This window comes from Triturus cristatus, chromosome 3_1, assembly GCF_964204655.1.
Source record: "Triturus cristatus chromosome 3_1, aTriCri1.1, whole genome shotgun sequence".
In the NCBI taxonomy this organism is placed as follows: domain Eukaryota; kingdom Metazoa; phylum Chordata; class Amphibia; order Caudata; family Salamandridae; genus Triturus; species Triturus cristatus.
This window is the reverse complement of record NC_140583.1, coordinates 348285270-348303508: the sequence shown is the minus strand read 5'-3', so window position 1 is coordinate 348303508 and position 18239 is coordinate 348285270. Positions and strand designations below refer to the sequence as shown.

At 41.6% G+C, this 18239-nt stretch overlaps 1 long non-coding RNA gene across 1 annotated transcript; it reads left to right on the top strand.

Moving 5' to 3' along the window:
• The first annotated feature begins 11974 nt into the window (after positions 1-11974).
• Positions 11975-17066, top strand: LOC146860239 (uncharacterized). Its single transcript, XR_014979119.1, has 4 exons — positions 11975-12233; positions 12323-12439; positions 15666-15814; positions 16501-17066. It is a non-coding gene; the product is annotated as an uncharacterized LOC146860239 (long non-coding RNA).
• Positions 17067-18239: the final 1173 nt, after the last annotated feature.

Genomic DNA, 18239 nt, shown 5'->3' with positions numbered 1-18239 from the left:
GTTTCTTTCACATCAGGTTTTTCACATTTGCAAAGCTTCTTTCTACTATAGGTACACACTGTGCATTTCATTTTACAAGCATCACATACAGAAGGCATGCATCATCTCATGTTTTTCTTTATCTATTCAGTTTGGGAGCACTCTACACTCATGGCATCCATCTGCACAGATTTTCCCTCAAATATGACAACAAAAGTTAAGAGTGTTTTTAATATGTTTTATATTTTGTGCTGCTTTGAGTGCATACAGTGACTCAATCTCTACCTTCCAGCCACAGGAGAGCAAGCGGTCACTTCAACTGTATGTGGTTGTATCATCACTCCGCCTTGCCCTCTTGTGCAATGCTAAAGCAAATGGCAGAAGAGTTATATATTGAACGTATGATTGTCCATGAAAACAGGGAGACTGGGTACAATAACACGTTTTCCTGGTTTCACGTTGCCCACACCACTGCAGTTATGGAGGGGTATTTTCTGATGAAAGTGCATAGAGATTGCCCTCGTGGACAAATGCCACTGTTGGGAGCCCTGAACAGATTTTAATCCAGTGCTTAAACTTACACACAGGACCAGTGAAATGCCAACTGACAAGCAGCTACTTAAGCCTTCCTTAGAGGTCGGGGGTAGTAGGTGGCTACTGAATGATGGATACTGTAAGACATTGGGTTTTTGATTGAGTTGGATGAAAACCCATCTCAAGCAACATCCACAATCCTGGTCACTAAATTTAAAATAACCTGCCCTTAACCCTCAGGTAGCTTGGTACAAAGGCAGTCAGGCTTAACTACTTGGAGGCATAGTGTTAAGTATTTGTGCAGTACTCAAACAGGAATGAAGTGAAAATACAACAAACAATTCAGTAATATTTAATAAATAAAATGAGACCAAAATTACAAAATTCCAATCAGTAGAATCAGAGATAAGTAATGTTAACGGTCTAAGTAAAAATATCACAAAGAAGCAGAAAGCTCCATCTGTTATTATCTGGTCATTAGACCAGAACAAAGTCACAAATTCAGGCTGACCACGGTGGAGTGTTGGCCTGATCGAGGGTCCGGTTAGTCCCACTGAGAAAAGGATACCTTTTCAAAGTCCAGCGCACAGAGTTTAAAACTTCAGGATTTTACTGGAAGAGTTTAACTAATGTCAGCCAAGGGCCCAGGGCCCGGGAAGGCATCTCGTGGGGATCAGAAAGTCACTCCACTGGAGAAGAGGCCAGCAGGGCACAAACAGGTCCAGACAGGTCCAGGCAGGTCCAGGTAAGGCCAGGTGCAGCAGGTCAGCTGGGCAGCTACACAGAGGCCCTCTGGAGCTTATTGTGCCCCTTAAACTCAGACCAGGAGGTCATCCACCTGACCCTTAGAATCACTCTGGTGGTACTGGTTTCAAGGAGATGGTCTTCTCTCTACCAAGCAACAAGGTAGTCCTCAAGAACCTGGGCAGTCCTCTGAAGAACAAGGCAAGCCTCAAGCAACAGAGCAGTCCCCTGGAGAACTAGAAATGCTTCAAGAAGCATTGCAGTACTCTGAGAAACAAGGCAGGTCTTAAGCAGCAGGGCAGTCCCCTAGAGTACAAGGCAGTCTTGTTGTAGTCTTCAACAGGGGCAGAAGTGTACTGAAGAGTTGACCTGCTAGTCCAATATTTATACCTGGTGCCACCCTATGAAGTGGAAGAAACTTCTGGACTTCCCCACATCTGGTTCTGTAATTTCCTCCCTTACCCAGCCCAGACTCCAAGGGTCTGGGGTGATGATAGACGTGTCAAGTTCTTTGTGAGTGTACTAAGGAAGCCCCTTTGAAAGGTTATTGGGCCAGGGAACAGCTGTTGCACCCATCCTGCCAACACCTAACCCCCCTTTGTTTCACTGTCTGAGAGGAATACAGGAAGGCCAACTACACCCAGTCATGTGATCCAGGAGACAAGCTGCAGGCACCAAATGGTTGGGATAAGAAAATGCCAACTTTCTATTTTTTTATTCATTGAGTTTTATATAGCGCTGGCTAGACCAAGAGGTATCAGAGCGCTTTACATGAGGTTACACATTTATAAAACATTACATCAGTTACGAGTTACACATTGTTACAAACGTTACATCCATTACAAGTTACATCTGTTAGTTAATGGCGTGTAGAATCGAAGGGGGGCAATGTAAAAGGGTAACAAGGAGGGAGATACAGCTGCGAGGCGAAGGAAAGTCTGTCTAATGTCCGGCTGGGTAGGTGAGGGACGAGGGGGAAAGCCACAGCCCATCTCCTCTAACATGGTAGCTCCACCGTTCATCGGTCAGAATGCTAGGTCTCCACTGTAGGTGGCAAGAGTCACAGATTCAGTGTCATGATGGGTGAGCCGGATAGGAGTAGAGGGTAGGGGAAATGTGCAGGTTCTGGTACATGTCCAGTCCAGGTGTTGTAGTATTCATATCCACTGTACGGCATGGCCATCGCCTACCGCTACTCATCTCACCTGCTGACCTGCAACTGGAGACTCACCCCTCGGTGTGTGGCCTCATCAATTTGTAGGACTTGAGTTAATACTGCACCAGGAGCCATCTTAGGGTCAGGCAGGCTAGGGCGCTCCCTACAGCCATTTCTGCAGTGAAAGTCGGCTTCCAAAGGGGTTAAACCACCACTAGTCCCGCTGGTGTAGACTCAATGGGCCAGAACATGGAGCCTAGGGAAGTGAAGAAATGGCCTTATGAACAGATAATGGCCTTTCTTTTCATCAATAGGGGGATTTTGAAGGGACCAAAAATATGCTAAGGAAACCTGGCCTGGATCTCTCCACCAGCAGGAGTCCAGTATGGGTGGATATAATTTAAAGGACTGTTAGAAATGGGGTTTCTGGTTGGATAGGGTATGCACCCAAGCCAGGCAGAACCCAGCACTCTAGTTAATGTAAGGGAGTTATACACCCAAGATAACTCCTACTCACCCCCTTGGTAGCTTGGCACGAGCAGTCAGGCTTATCCCAGAGGCAATGTGTAAAACACTTGCGCAAAACAAACAAAAACTCACACACACACACACACACACACACACAAACATACAAAAAGAGACTCCAGACAATATTATATAAAAATAAGTTTTTGTATTGCATATAATCATAGATCAAAACAACATAAACCAGTAGTCACTTTGACAACTAAGCAAAGCATTACAGTTAGTGCAATAAGATAAATACTGTTGCAAACATCATGAAAACACCATCACTGCACACATAATGTAAATCCTGAAAAAATAGGCACTATCCTGTCAATGCAAGGCATAAACCAACATAAATTATAACATCAGGGCATAAAATGGAGCAGGTAGGTTTGGGGGAGAAACACATAGATCACCGTTCTTCACTGTAGGAAATGTCATCAGGTAACAACTAGTGGATTCATAAAGCACAGCACTTTTGTACTTCTAATACACACTATACAGTAATGTTGTTCCCATACGTAGGCTACGGGAACAGTGAAACCACAGTCCATCCCAAAGGAGGGGAGGGAGGGCACCAACAGTAGGACAACGCTGGGCGACCTCGATCGGCCCCCGCAGTCCAAATATAGCACGCAATCTCCCGCAAGCATGAAGTCAGGGCTGGCTCTAGGGTGGTGCGAACGGTGCCATCGCACCGGGTGCTGACTGCCGGTGGGGGTGCCATATACTACGGTTTTAAAAGCATCCATTTCTTTCCTCTTTGCCTCCAGCAATTTTCAGCCAACAATAAAAATGTCAAAGTCACTCCAGTGATTAAGGTTCTTTCTGGAGAGAGAGAAAGGTCGGAGTTTTGTCTCCTGGGCGTTTTTACCCATCCTAAGGTAAGACAGAGGATTAATATGCCTGATGCAAAGAACTTGTACCATACAGATCACAACATGCATATAATGTAAATAGGTCAGTGGGTTACTGCTTTTGTCACAGAGATCAGTTTGTTACTTGCAGATTATAATCCTGATGGAGTACAGTGAGCTATTAACTGTTATCAAAGAACTGCAAGAAAAATTCAAGATATAGGCTGGAGCATTAGGATTTTGCCCCAGTCTTTCACTATCCTAATGTTTCAAAGTGGGTTTATCAGGGTAAAAATCAATTCTTATTATTTAAGACAAACTCCAACCATGTTTTTGTTAATTCTAAGGGCCTCATTTATGAGAAGTGTTGCATCGTTGCATGAAAGCAGCGATGCAACACTTCTCAGTGCGCCCGCCTTGCGACATCATTGATGCGTCATATTTAATGCATGACGCATCATGTCGCAAGGAATGAAACATACGTCAGTATTTCTGACGTATCTGTCAGTGCAAAACTGAAGCATTGCTGGCTTGTGTCTGAAAACAGACGCAACTCCAGCAATGTGTCCTTACACATGGGGCAAGCCATGTGAAAGGGCCTGACTCAGTCTTATGCCTGCTGTGAGGCAGGCGTAAGATATTGACACAATGGCATCCTAGAAGTGGCCCACTGAAATCACATAGATTTAAAAGCAGCACTTCTACGAGACTTTTTGCAGGGGAACGCCCACCCTGCATACATTATACCTAGCGCAGGTATAATGTGGCAGGGTTTTAGAAAGTGACGCATCTGCCAAGATGCATCACTTTGTAAATAGAGCACAACATGGCGCATTTTTTACGCTGCCGGTGCGTCACAAAAAGTGACACACGGGTGGCGTAAAAGTGATGCAATGGCTCATAAATAAGCCCCTAAGTTTGTGCTCCTCCAGACCAAGCACTCTCAAACTATCATGTCTACCAGTATGGATGCCATGTGAATTCTACATCTTGTATTCCTCTGTCTTATGTAACATTTCATGCACACTGATTTACACACCTATGATTGATTGTCTCTTTGTAGTTAGTGTGTGTGCGTGATGTAAAGTGCTCTGACACCCTACAAAAGTATGAGTGGCGCTAAATAATTAATTAAAGGCATCTGAGAGAGAGTGGTTATGGAGACTTCAGGGATACTGTGAAAGGATGGTAGCGAGGGAATCCGTGGCAGAGGTGGTCATTAGGGGGCACCAACAAACATTGTCGCATAGGGCGCCATCAGCACTAAAGCCGGCCCTGCATGCAGTGCCCCCGCAGACTGACAGTAGCTGAGGAAGAAGGGGGGGAGCCTCCTCAGCTCACAAGAAGCAGGCGAAGATGGCCTTCTCTGCTGCGTGGCCCAAGATCCAGGAGCCCTGAAGGAAAGGCCAGAAGCAGCTTCCCTCATAGGCCCAGCCCACAGTGGTATGCAAGCAGAGCTCCTCTCCTCCCCTGCGGTAATTTACTGGGACTGCAAGCTGGACCTGACTCGCAACTACAGCGTCTCCATCAGGCTGGAGAGGTGGCGCTGAGGGTAAGAAAACCACAGTAGAAATCACTTGCAGTACCCCAACATATGAAGCTCTCCACATACGCCTCTCCTACCATAAGCACTCTCGATGCGCGGTTCTGAAAGGGGAAGCACTCTCCACGTGCTGCTTCAGCAGAAACAAGGGCGTAACACAGGCCCCCGAGCTGCAGGGGGGCCCCTCAGCACTGTAATCACGCCGGGACACCCCCTCACTTAGAACCAAGCACCATGCCTTCAGGATTGCAAAAGCCTGTTAGAGGGGCGACTTATAGGGTTTAAGTACAGTGACCCTAGATATAGGAAGCTTATATCTTTAGTAAGTGGTGCAAGTACCACCTTACACAGGCTGCAATGGCAGGCCTGTAGTTCCATTTTGAATGGTCTCCAATGGGTGGATTAAGGCATGCTTCAGCCCATGGAGGACCACTGGGGTTCTATGCCCTGGGTACATGAGTACCATATACTAGGGACTTATAAGGGTACCCTAGTATCCACTCTGGGGTGTACCTAAGTACTGAACATAACAATGTAGGTAGAAAGCAGATAGACTGGGATCCTGATTAGCAGGATCCCAGTCAGACGAGGCTTAGCACCATGCAAAAAGTGAGGGTAATCATGTAGAAGGATCCTACCTTCCTACAAAAATGTATTTGATGTGGAGGTAACTTCAAACTAACTTTAGAAGTGCACAACACCCCCATTCAATCCCAGCACTGGCTCCAGCCACAATACAGGGGGTGGAGACAGCACTGTGAGAGGACAGGCACAGCTCTGTTCAGGTGTCATTGACAACACCTCCTACCACTCTAACTCAAGAAGACCCATCAGCTTGGTATTGGGCCATCAGGATATGCGAGGCACACCTCATCTCCCTTTGTGTGACGGTCTAGACTGAATGCACAAACAGCCTCCCTGTCAGTCTAAACCAAACATTGATTGGAGGAAGACTGCCTAGCACAAAGAGTCATAAGCACATAGAAATACCTACTTTCTAAAAGTGCCATTTCTCAAATTGTAATGGAAAATCCACCTTCACCAATAAGCAGAATTTATCCCCACTAGTAGCATTTAATTTATAAACCCTGGGTATATGAGATGCCACTGTACCAGGAACTTATAGGTACATTAAATATGCCAAACAGGTGTAGACCAATCATACCAAGTTTAAAGGAGAGAGCACATACACTTTAACACTGAATAGCAGTGGTAAAGTACACAGAGTCCTAAAGCCAACAAAACAGGCCAAAAACTACAGGAGGAAGGCTAACAGTTTGGGGATAACCCTGCAAAAAGGGTCAGGTCCAACAGGAAATGTGATAAAATCAGAAAGCTGATCCAATATCAGTCTTCTGATATCAGTTCCTTCCATACTTTGAGGGCTCCTGGGGACAGTGAAAGGACAGAAAACTGTGGACGGCTGAGTATCACAGAAAGGACATATACGTCAGACAGAAAAGTGAGACAATGCATGCGGTTAGAGTGAGTGTGAAGAAAGAAAAGAAAGAGTTGGACTCAAGAACAAGAAAGTCACTGGTTTAGCGAAAAAGCATATCTTGGAAATTATAGATACTTCTGCAGAATGGAACATGGACAGTAGTGCTTTTGGACAATGCAGTAGAAGTGACAGTAGTTCGCCAGACTCCAAAAGAGGATCTGGTGTTGACTCAGACTAAAGAATACATACAGGTTGGAGAAACGGAGGGACATTTAAAATCTCCAGACAGAGTTTATAATGTAGAAATACAAATTGAGGGAGATATATTGCAAAAAAGCCATATGTGGTCTCCAATATCAGGCACCTATGATATAATTCTTGTGTTGGATGACTGGTCTCCATTATTAGTTTGGAATGTATCTCGAGGTGAGGAGGTAACATAAGCATTTTTCTCCCAAGTACCTGAAGAACTCAGGAACAAATATGCACATAAGTGTGCTTCCAAGCAGTCTACAACACTGTATAGAAAGCAGGTGGGATGGAACAAAGGATCTGTTCCACATGTGATTCCCGTAAAGCATGAGTCCCAGGTTCAGGCTCATTATCCCTTAAAGCCAGAGGCTAAGCATAATATAAAATCTGTTTTCGACCAAATACTGTATCACGGTTTAATAGTGCATTGTCATGCAAACACAAATACTCCTCTTTTTCTGGTATTGAAGCCAGATAATTCCTATAGAATAGCTTTTGGCAATAGAAATTTTAATGCACTGCCCACAAATGTAAACTGCTCACAGCACTGGACTGATGAGAAATTTGGTTAGGAAAACATACAAAATGTATTAGATATTTCAAACTGATTCTTGAGCAAAAACATAGCGCCTGGATCACGGTATCTAAATGATTTTTCATTCAGCAGATTTGTATTCACCTAAATGAGATTACTTCTGGGGTGTAAAAATATTCCTGTCTTTTTGCAGCAGGAATAATGGAGATTTTGCAAGAAGATCCAGAGACAATGCCATATATTAATAGCATCTAAATTACAGGTGATGATTTGACAGAACATCTAGATAGGGTGGACAGGATAGTGACACTCTTAGTCTATCACTGGACATAAAGAAAAATGTACTTACCTTCAGTAACACACTTTCTATTGGATACTCTATCTGACCACATATTCCAATAGAGGCAAAATGATCACCCACCCGTCCCAAGGAACTAAAATCAAACTCCATACCTCTGCTACATGTGATTACAAGAACTTTGTTTACCTTATGAAATGACCCTGCGGCCTTTCTTATGTTGGCAAAACTGAACGTAAAATAAAAACTAGATTAAATAAACACAAAGTAACATTCGCACAAAGAACAACAAATCCACAGTTGTTCTACACTTCTACGCAAAAGGGCATAATATCAGTACCCATCAGAGATGTTGACAGCAAGAAACAACTACTCTGAAGAGATTTGTACTGTATAATAAAAACTTGACACGGTCAATCCAAAAGGGCTAAATGATTGTATGGAATTCAGCTGCTACCTATAATGATGATCACATATTTATTCTGGAATATCTTTAATGCCTTCGTTGTTTCGTTCTAGATATCCATTTTACTTTTCACTTTTCTATGAGCTGGTCAGTCAACATCGTCCCAGCATTTGGTATTCTTCTATGTCCTTCCATGACTATGGTGGCCAAGGCATGAATAAATATTTGCATTACAGCAGTTTAACACCATTCAACAGCCGTTATGAATGTTTGGATTAGAACCACCACGCTGAACATTTTTGATACTCAGTAATACGTATGATTATAGCTACCACACGTTGACTTTGTGTAGCATATACTTCATGCGTACATGTTTACAATTAGATTTAATATTTTACTTAGGAGATGCACAAATGGTCTTTACACATTTCTGTTGCAAACACATGATAGAACGTGTCTACTTTTTTAAATTTAGTTTTATAGTTTGCTATTCTCACATGGCGATGTTGGGAGTACTAGTCCCGTCATGATGACTGGGACTGTACTACTCCAACATGGGGCCTAAACAGATTTCTACAATCACACCATAAATACAAACACTCCTAGATGGTTAGCATGGTGTACGCCGTTTGGGACAGGCTGAAGTCAGCACGTTTCTGCGAGTTATCATAACTTTTATGGCTTCCCTTTTTGAATGAAGGAAACCTTACGCATAGACTTTAAGACAGGACATGCCGAGCACAGTTTATTTAGTGGTGTTTATGTGGGGTTTTTACACTTTCATAAGGATTGTTATACATACTTCAGTCTTATTACCTTTAAGCCCTGTTTTTCGCTCTGAGTGTGGCTCCACAACGTTACCGGTTGGTTTATCTTTATAACAGGAATGCACATAATTTTGATCTTCAACTCTGATTCACTAATTGAGGGTTACTGTTCTATGAGCCCACTATTTGCCATTGTTTCACCAATGTTCAGTCATTTTCACATACTAAGAAGGGGGACCCTGGTCAAAAAATGAAGGCAGGTAAACCAGGGGAACAAGAGAACAACCAATCAAAGGGATTTACCAGCCACAATAATTTATAGAGGCCCGTGAGAAGGATCCTGAAATAGACTAAGCACACATCGGTGCAGACAAGAATAGAATTGTTTAATTAACCAAAATCATTTTTATTTTTTAAATAATCAAAAATCATTAAATCAGATGGATACAAAGTACATATATAGTAAAAGCTAAATTCATCATCAAATAAATTCAAACACGAAGTCCCACAGCCTCATTCAAAACACACAACCATACTGTCACACAAACCAACTCAATGAGCATCATCATTTATACCGCACACATAAAATGTGTACACTTCAAAAATGTGAATCACGATGGTACAATTGCCAAATGAAAGTTAGAAAGCAAGTTCATAGTTGTCATCCACAGAATATCTATGGGTGGAGATGGTCCAACCACCCAGCAGCAATGAAAACGCCAACGCGCGTTTCGATGCCCAACCCCAGCCGGGGCTACACCTTCATCAGGGCGGAGATGGGCAAGAGGTGTGGGACTAACGCACCTAGAATTATGATGAATTTTTTTTTTTTATAAAAAAGGGATTTAAAAAAAAAAAAGCATACACTATAGATATACAACCAAATATACATTAGAGAAATCAAGGCTTTTTTTTGCAAAGACTCTGATTTTCCTGATAACTAGACATCTGCAACCGAAGTGGGAACAAAGATTCAAACCTCTCATAATGCAATTTTCTAAAATTAAGGACGGAATAGAGTGCGCCACCAGAAACAAATACAGAGAAAAGGATACAAAGAAAATCAGCCAGTGGCAGTGGTTAGGTGGTTGCCAGAGATAAATAATTAGTAGCGCCTAAGTCATGAACCATTAGCAAAAGAGTCCAAATACAATAGGGCAAATAGAAAAAGTGAGAATAAAAGAATAAAAGAACATGCCCAGTGAAGATTTTGAAGTAGTGAAAAGGTATATCTCACATACATTCAGGCAAAGTGAAGTAGAATGTAAATAACAAATTCACGCAAATAGTTCCACTAATACCCGATTGTATCAAATATGGGGCAATTCGAATATTCTCCAGAGACTTCCTAAGCTTCGGAATGGAACAATAATTTCCAACGGATGTCTATGGTATCAATTTAAAATGATAATTTCAAAAAACGAATCCGAAAAAATATATATGGGTGCAACAGCGTGTACATCGCATAAAGAAACGAAACATAAACCTACCATTCAAGGTCCAATCAGATGAAAACGTGTGGTCAGAGTCCACAGACGAGAGGGGTAGTAAGGATTGTCACTTCAAACGATAAGATCAGGGTACTGCAGATAGCGATTAGGGCTTGGTGCCAAAGTCCGGACTAAAGTTCTACGGAGCGTAGATAGAAAACAGGGTATCATCAGGGAGAGATCAAAGGCCCCAAAGGTTAAGAGCATGGTTAAACAAGGCTCCCTCATCAAGGTGTCTACTATGTGGCAACTAGACTAAAGAAGGCTCTAAAGCCACTATTTAGAAATAAAGTATCGCCACAAAAGTCTATGGACGTGAAGCGCTCATAGGTATAAACAGTAATCCATAGCGTATCGCTCGTTTCGGTGTCCTATAGTGGGTGAGATATTAGAAAAGTCATCCACATGCTAGAAACTACAGGGAGACAATCTGCATTACGCTGCAAGAGGAAACCTGAATAATGCTAAACTGTAAGAGACACTTTTACTGAAAAAGATTTTTATGAAGCGATGAAGATCAAATCCCTCAAGCTAGATTAAAGTTGCCTGTGAGTCCAAAAAGACCAATTTCAGATAAGGAAGGGTTCAGACTGCCCCGTCGCCCTCATTCTCGAAAATCGAGCGTAACAGGGAAGGCGTAAAACAGGCCAATATCAGCGATTTCCGGACCCCGGTTAACCAATGGAAATAGAAACAGGACTGCGGGGAAGACCGCTTTACGCAATAATGTAGTAACCATCTTGAAACAATGGATTTCACACAGGATTTAAGTACACCATATGACAACTATTATCATAGGGAGCATCATATGCCGTTAACTGTCATGAAGCATAAGGTACATACAAGATCAAGGACACGCTTTCTAATAAAGCGCCTTGATTTATCCCCGTTTAAAATCCCGCCCCTGCCCCGTGCAACCAGCACTCCTTGGAATGTAATCTGTGATGTGTTTTAATGATGTGGAATCATTTAATGCTCTATTGTTTGTAAGTGAAGTATATAGGTTATGCTGTATGAAGCTTTATTTTTGCTAATGTATAGCGATGTTTCATTGTTCATGATTTATACATTTCTTTGAGTCCGCCTTTGGCATAGATCATTTATTTTATATATTGTTGTAGCAAGCTGATGCCTTTTGGATGCAGAGTTGGCGCGCAGCGAGCGAAGCGCACTGCAAACTAAAGCCGATCCCATCTCAAACTGGGATCGGTAAGACGCGTCTCGCGCTACGTGCGTGAGTCACGTAAGGAAGGTTCTGGGCGTTCTGGGTGTGGCATGGGTATTTAATGCCACACCCAGCCATTTTCAGTGCTTAGCCTTCTGACTTCGATGACGAACAACTCACCTGGATCTCGAAGGAGCCGCATCTTCTGTCTTCATCCACAGGAGGGCACCATTGCGTCAAAGAGACCTAAGGACAGAGAAATTCAAAGAATGAAGAGATAAGTAATAATTTTTAGTTTCTGGTGCCCAACGCAAGAAAGCTTGAAGTCACTTTACCAATGTAAAGAAAGACAAAAAATTTTGGAACTTTCAGCTGATTAGCATAGACAATACTTTTGGAACTTTCAGCTGTTAGCATTAGTAATACTTTTGGACTTTCAACTACAAGAAAAGTTTGTTAAAGAAAAGCAATTTCATATGTCTGTTGTGTAGCTTGTTTTTACTATTATTACTACAGGTCTGGTGAAGGTATAAAGATTTGTTGGTGCACGTATATAAAAGTAAGTGACGTCGTAGTAGTAAAAGGAAAAATGTAAATTGAATATTTAACTGCAAGAATAGAATGTAAAGGTTGTGTTTGTTTATTTAGACACAAGCAAATAACCATCAAAGTACAGCGCGTATTCGCAGCTACACGTCATCAATCTACACTCCTACACCTTCACAAGACTGTTGGACGCAATATCAAGAACTCCCCAGATCGCAGGTTGGAATAAGTTCTGTTAATAAAAGACAATATTAAAAAAGACTAGAAGTAACTTAGTGCTAAATAGGAAAACTAGGATCGCATAGTTTACACCTATGTTCTGTTGCCTCGCAGGTCAGCAACAGGACTTCTACGTGCGTCCAGTATCCGGCCCTCCTCCCGGGGCTCTATTTTATAGCCTAGAGTAAGGTAAAATTCATAGGTTATCCAGTAGAGTTCTAGGAAGTTGGCTCATAGCGTCTCTGCGAAACAATCAAGTGCTCCTGAAGGTAAGAGAGTACTTGCACGTCCTGACATTAACTCCTTTCAATTGCAAAGAGGATCACAATCCATGAAGGCCATGATTCACAGAAATAAATACAACCTCACAAAAAATAAAAATAGAAAAAGAGGGCAAAGGATAAACAATCAACAAACCCCAACTGCCAAGGAGAGAATGTTCTTTTGTTTTGGTTCATCAACATAGACGAACCAAAAACAAGGATCGAGTAACCATCCAAATATATACAGGGGGTCGTTTTGAAAAAAGTGAATACGCTAGCTCTGAAAACAGAGAAGACCTGCTCTATATATATATAAAAATTAACCAAGAAACAAAACATGGTATGAGAAAGAGAAATCAGATATCCTAGAGAGGACCACAAAGTCTTACCCGAGAGAAAGAATGAGATGAGAGGGGAGGCCAGAAATTATATTATGGCATTCTCCCAGGGACAATGTTCGTTAAGGCCCTTATTGACAGTATTAAGTAAATAAATCCAAAATACTGCTCTTTTTCTCCGAATGAGGGTAGGGTCATTACCAGGATTGACAACAATTTTTTCCAGGATGGACCATTTGAGGTCCTTTTCAGAATGATTTCTCTCGAGCCAATGGGAGACCAAAGGAGCAGAGAGTTTTTTTGTTCGGATGTTGGACTTGTGTTCCCCAATTCTGGTCCTACACTCACGCCCCGTTTCTCCAACATATGCTAGGTCACAGGGGCAAATGATGATGGAGATAATATTGGAGGTCCAGCAATTCGTCATTCTAGAAAGGGTGACTGTGCACTCAGGAGTGTTAATGGTATTGCCCACAAGGGCATTGGGACATGCCTGACAATTACCACAGCGATGGTTGCCTTTAATGGGTCCAGCGCCCTCAATGGCTTTTTGGTACATGGAAGGTGGCTCAAACATCTTCCCTCTCACTAAATGGTTTCTGAGATTTTTATTTATTTGCTTAACAAATAGAGACACATAGAGTTCGCTTTGGATGTGCTTGATCCAGACATCAAGAAACTCCAATTTGCTGTTGCTGGAATTGGCAGTGAACTTAAGGTTACTGTCTGCAGCTTTAATCCATAGAATAAAGTCATTTAGTGAAACATGGTTCCCCTTCCAAATGAAAAAAATGTCATCAATAAATCGAGATCATGATCGTACATTTTCATAGAAGGGGGCCATCTCATTGTAGAGGTTTACTTGCTCAAAGTGTCCCATGTATAAACAAGCAATGCTAGGGGCACAAGAGGCCCCCATGCTTACTCCCTGAACCTGTTGGAAATAGCAATTGTTGAATTCAAAGTAATTTTCACTAAGCACCACTTTGAGGCATTGAATAATAAAAGGAGCATTATTTATCCCGGGTTCAGAGAGCAGGATCTCTTGCATCACCATCAAAGCTCCTTCCTGAGGGATATTGGTGTATAGGGACTCCAGGTCCAATGTCACCAGGAGTTCCCTGTCAGAATGGTAAGGAGATTCCTCAATTTTGGTAATGAAATGACCTGTATCCTTAACAAAAGACTCTAGTTTGTTGACCAATGGTTTTAAAAAAGGTCAATATATTTGGAAAGAGGCTCGGTGGCAGATCCAATCGTGGATACAATGGGCCTAAGGGGCGGATCAAGAACATTCTTACGGGTCTTAGGGACCCCATAGATGATGGGCATGCGGGTATGGCTGGGAGTCAAAAACTCAGCTTCAGTGGGACAGATATATCCCATGTCCACTGCCATCTCTACCATGGACAAGATGCGTTGGTTTAAAGCAGGTTCAGGATTCTTAACGATACGTTTGTAGTGTTTGGTGGAAGCAAGAAGCATATTAATTTTCTCTACATACATTGGAGTATCAAAAATCACAATGCCTCCACCCTTGTCGCATGGCTTAATCGTAAGCTGTTTATTTTCTTTCAGCGATACCAATGTGGAATTTTCAACTCTGGAGAGATTACATGGAGGTTTAGGTACGTATTTTATCATTCTGTCGATTTTAGTAGTCACAGCCTTCTCAAAAATACCTACCTCAGGCCCAACTACATCCAGAGAAGGGGTGAAATTAGATGGAGGTCTCATACTTGACAAGTAGTCAGAGTTATCAGGAGAGGGTCTCGTGAGGAAGTATTTTTTTAGCCTGATCTTGCGAAAAAATAGATGTAGATCTTTCAAAATAAGGGGAATAAAAGAGAAGCCCCTGGATAATTTATTTCTGTGAATCATGGCCTTCATGGATTGTGATCCTCTTTGCAATTGAAAGGAGTTAACAGCATATGATGCTCCCTATGATAATAGTTGTCATATGGTGTACTTAACTCCTTTGTGAATTCCATTGTTTCAAGATGGCCACTACATTATTGCGGAAGGCGGTCTTTTCCGCAGTCCTGTTTCTATTTCCATTCTTCGGACAACGTTGAGCGTCCATTGCTTAACCGGGGTCCGGAAATCACTGATATTGCCCTGTTTTCCGCCTATCCTGTTACGCTCGATTTTCGAGAACGAAGGCGATGGGGCAGTCTGAACCCTTCCTTATCAGAAATTGGTCTTTTTGGACTCACAGGTAACTTTAATCTAGCTTGAGGGATTTAATCTTCATCGCTTCATAAAAATCTTTTTCAGTAAAAGTGTCTCTTACAGTTTAGCGTTATTCAGGTTTCCTCTTGCAGCGTAATGTAGATTGTCTCCCTGTAGTTTCTAGCATGTGGACGACTTTTCTAATATCTCACCCGGTATAGGACACAGAAACAAGCAAAACGCTATGGATTACTGTTTATACCTATGAGCGCTTCGTGTCCATAGACTTTTGTGGCGATACTTTATTTCTAAATAGTGGCTTTAGAGCCTTCTTTAGTCTAGTTGCCATGTAGTAGACACCTTGTTGAGGGAGCCTTGTTTAACCATGCTCTTTACCTTTGGGGCCTTTGATCTCTCCCTGATGATACCCTGTTTTCTACTTTTGCTCCGTAGAACTTTAGTCCGGACTTTGGCACCAAGCCTTAATCGCTATCTGCAGTACCCTGATCTTATCGTTTGAAGTGACAATCCTTACTACCCCCCTCGTCTGTGGACACTGACCACATGTTTTCATCTGATTGGACCTTATTGAACCTTGAATGGTAGGTTTATGTTTCGTTTCTTTATCCGATGTGCACGCTGTTGAACCCATATATATTTTTTCGGATTCGTTTTTTGAAATTATTATTTGAAATTGATACCATAGACATCCGTTGGAAATTATTGTTCCATTCCGAAGCCTAGGAAGTCTCTGGAGAATATTTGAATTGCCCCATATTTGATACAATCCGGTATTAGCGGACCAATTTGCGCGAATTTGATATTTACATTCTACTTCACTTTGCATGAATGTATGTGAGATATACCTTTTCACTACTTCAAAATCTTCACTGGGCATGTTCTTTTATTCTTTTATTCTCACTTTTTCTATTTGCCCTATTGTATTTGGACTCTTTTGCTCATGGTTCATGACTTAGGTGCTACTAATTATTTATCTCTGGTAACCACTTAACCACTGCCCCTGCTGGTTTTCTTTGTATCCTTTTCTCTGTATTTGTTTCTGGTGGCACACTCTATTCCGTTCTTATTTTTAGAAAATTGCATTATGACAGGTTTGAATCTTTGTTCCCACATCGGTGGCAGATGTCTAGTTATCAGAAAAATCTGAGTCTTTGCAAAAAAAAAAGCCTTGATTTCTCTAATGTATATTTGGTTGTATATCTATAGTGTATGCTTTTAAAAAAAAAATCCTTTTTTTATAAAAAAACAAATTTCTTCATAATTCTAGATGTGTTTGTCCCACACCTCTTGTCCATCTCCGCCCTGATGAAGGTGTAGCCCCGGCTGGGGCTAGGCACCAAAACGCGCGTTGGCGTTTCCATTGCTGCTGGGTTGTTGGACCATCTCCACCCATAGATATCCTGTGGATGACAACTATGAACTTGCTTTCTAACTTTCATTTGGCAATTGTACCAGCGTGATTTACATTGTTGAAGTGTACAAATTTTCTGTGTGCGGTATAAATGATGATGCTCATTGAGTTGGTTTGTGTGACAGTATGGTTGTGTATTTTGAATGAGGCTGTGGGACTTCGTGTTTGAATTTATTTGATGATGAGTTTTGCTTTTACAATACATGTACTTTGTATCCATCTGATCTAATGATTTTTGATTATTTGAAAAATAAAAATTATTTTGGTTAATTAAACAATTCCATTCTTGTCTGCACCGATGTGTGATTAGTCTATTTCAGGATCCTTCTCAAGGGCCTCTATAAATTATTGTGGCAGGTAAATCCCTTTGTTTGGTCAGTCATTTTCACATGTCTGACACTTCAGTTAGTATGTCAACTGCTAATATTTCACGTCTGATGAGACAGTTCACAACAGACTATATTTCACGTGTTGGTGATTCCATTTCAAAACCTTTTGGTTTATTCATTGTTTTCCATCCTTTAGGAATACAATTCCCCTGAAGAAGTGCTATGCCCGAAATGCATCGGAATCATGAAATATATGTGATGCTCTAATGAAATAATGTGATAGCACAACATTATACATCTTTGAAGTAAACGTATCTTATTGATGAATAAAGAAAATTTGCAATGTTGAACCTTTGAAAGACCTGTGATTTTACATTGGATAAACATTTGGATAACTGTGTTACCAAGATATACTAAGACTAATTCATCCAAAAGAGTGCACTGAGGGGGCGTTTCCCCCTACCAGTGGAACATAGCTCTGCAATTATTCTGATTACGCCCAAGATCAGAGGGTGATACCCTGGAGTACCCACTCAACTATGATACATAGAGTACATTTCCAGCTCACACATAACCAAGGAGTGTGGTTGTCAATCCATTTGTAAATCTAGAATGAGCACAATGCTGCGCCAGATCTTGATTTAGGAATGAATTTGATAAGGAATTTAAAAACAATTTTCTCTTTAGTTCTAAGTAACATTCTGGGAGAAACCACGGTTCTGGCAGTATGCCAACGGGTGACAGCACATCCAATTCAAGTTCGTGAATTGGCACATCCTAAAATATTTTGGGAATTTCACATCTCTGCAGAACCTTAGGTTCTTGAGCCACAAAACCTCAACTCAAAACGAGATTGAGGACTCCAGTAAGGATAAAGCTGCACTGAAGAATAAAAAAATAGAAAACAAACAAAAAGCTGGCCTGGATTGCTGCCAAACCAGGAGCCCAGTACGGGTGGATATAATTTGTGGGACTGTGATAAAATTAGAAAACACGATCAATATCAGTCTTCTGATATCCATTTTTTCCATACTTTAAGGGCTTCTGGGGAAGACAGAAGAGTCACATTCCTCTCCAGTAAGGAAAACGTCCTTATTGGCATGTTCACAATGGTAGGAGAAGGGAAATGACTATAACTCATGAATGAAGCTGCCTCCGGGGGAGTTCATATCCGCCAACAGGAAAATGCTGCATGCAAGCTGTGAACTAAAATGTTGAAATAGGTAAAGAAATAACACTGTGTTTTAACAACACAGCTCAAGGTGT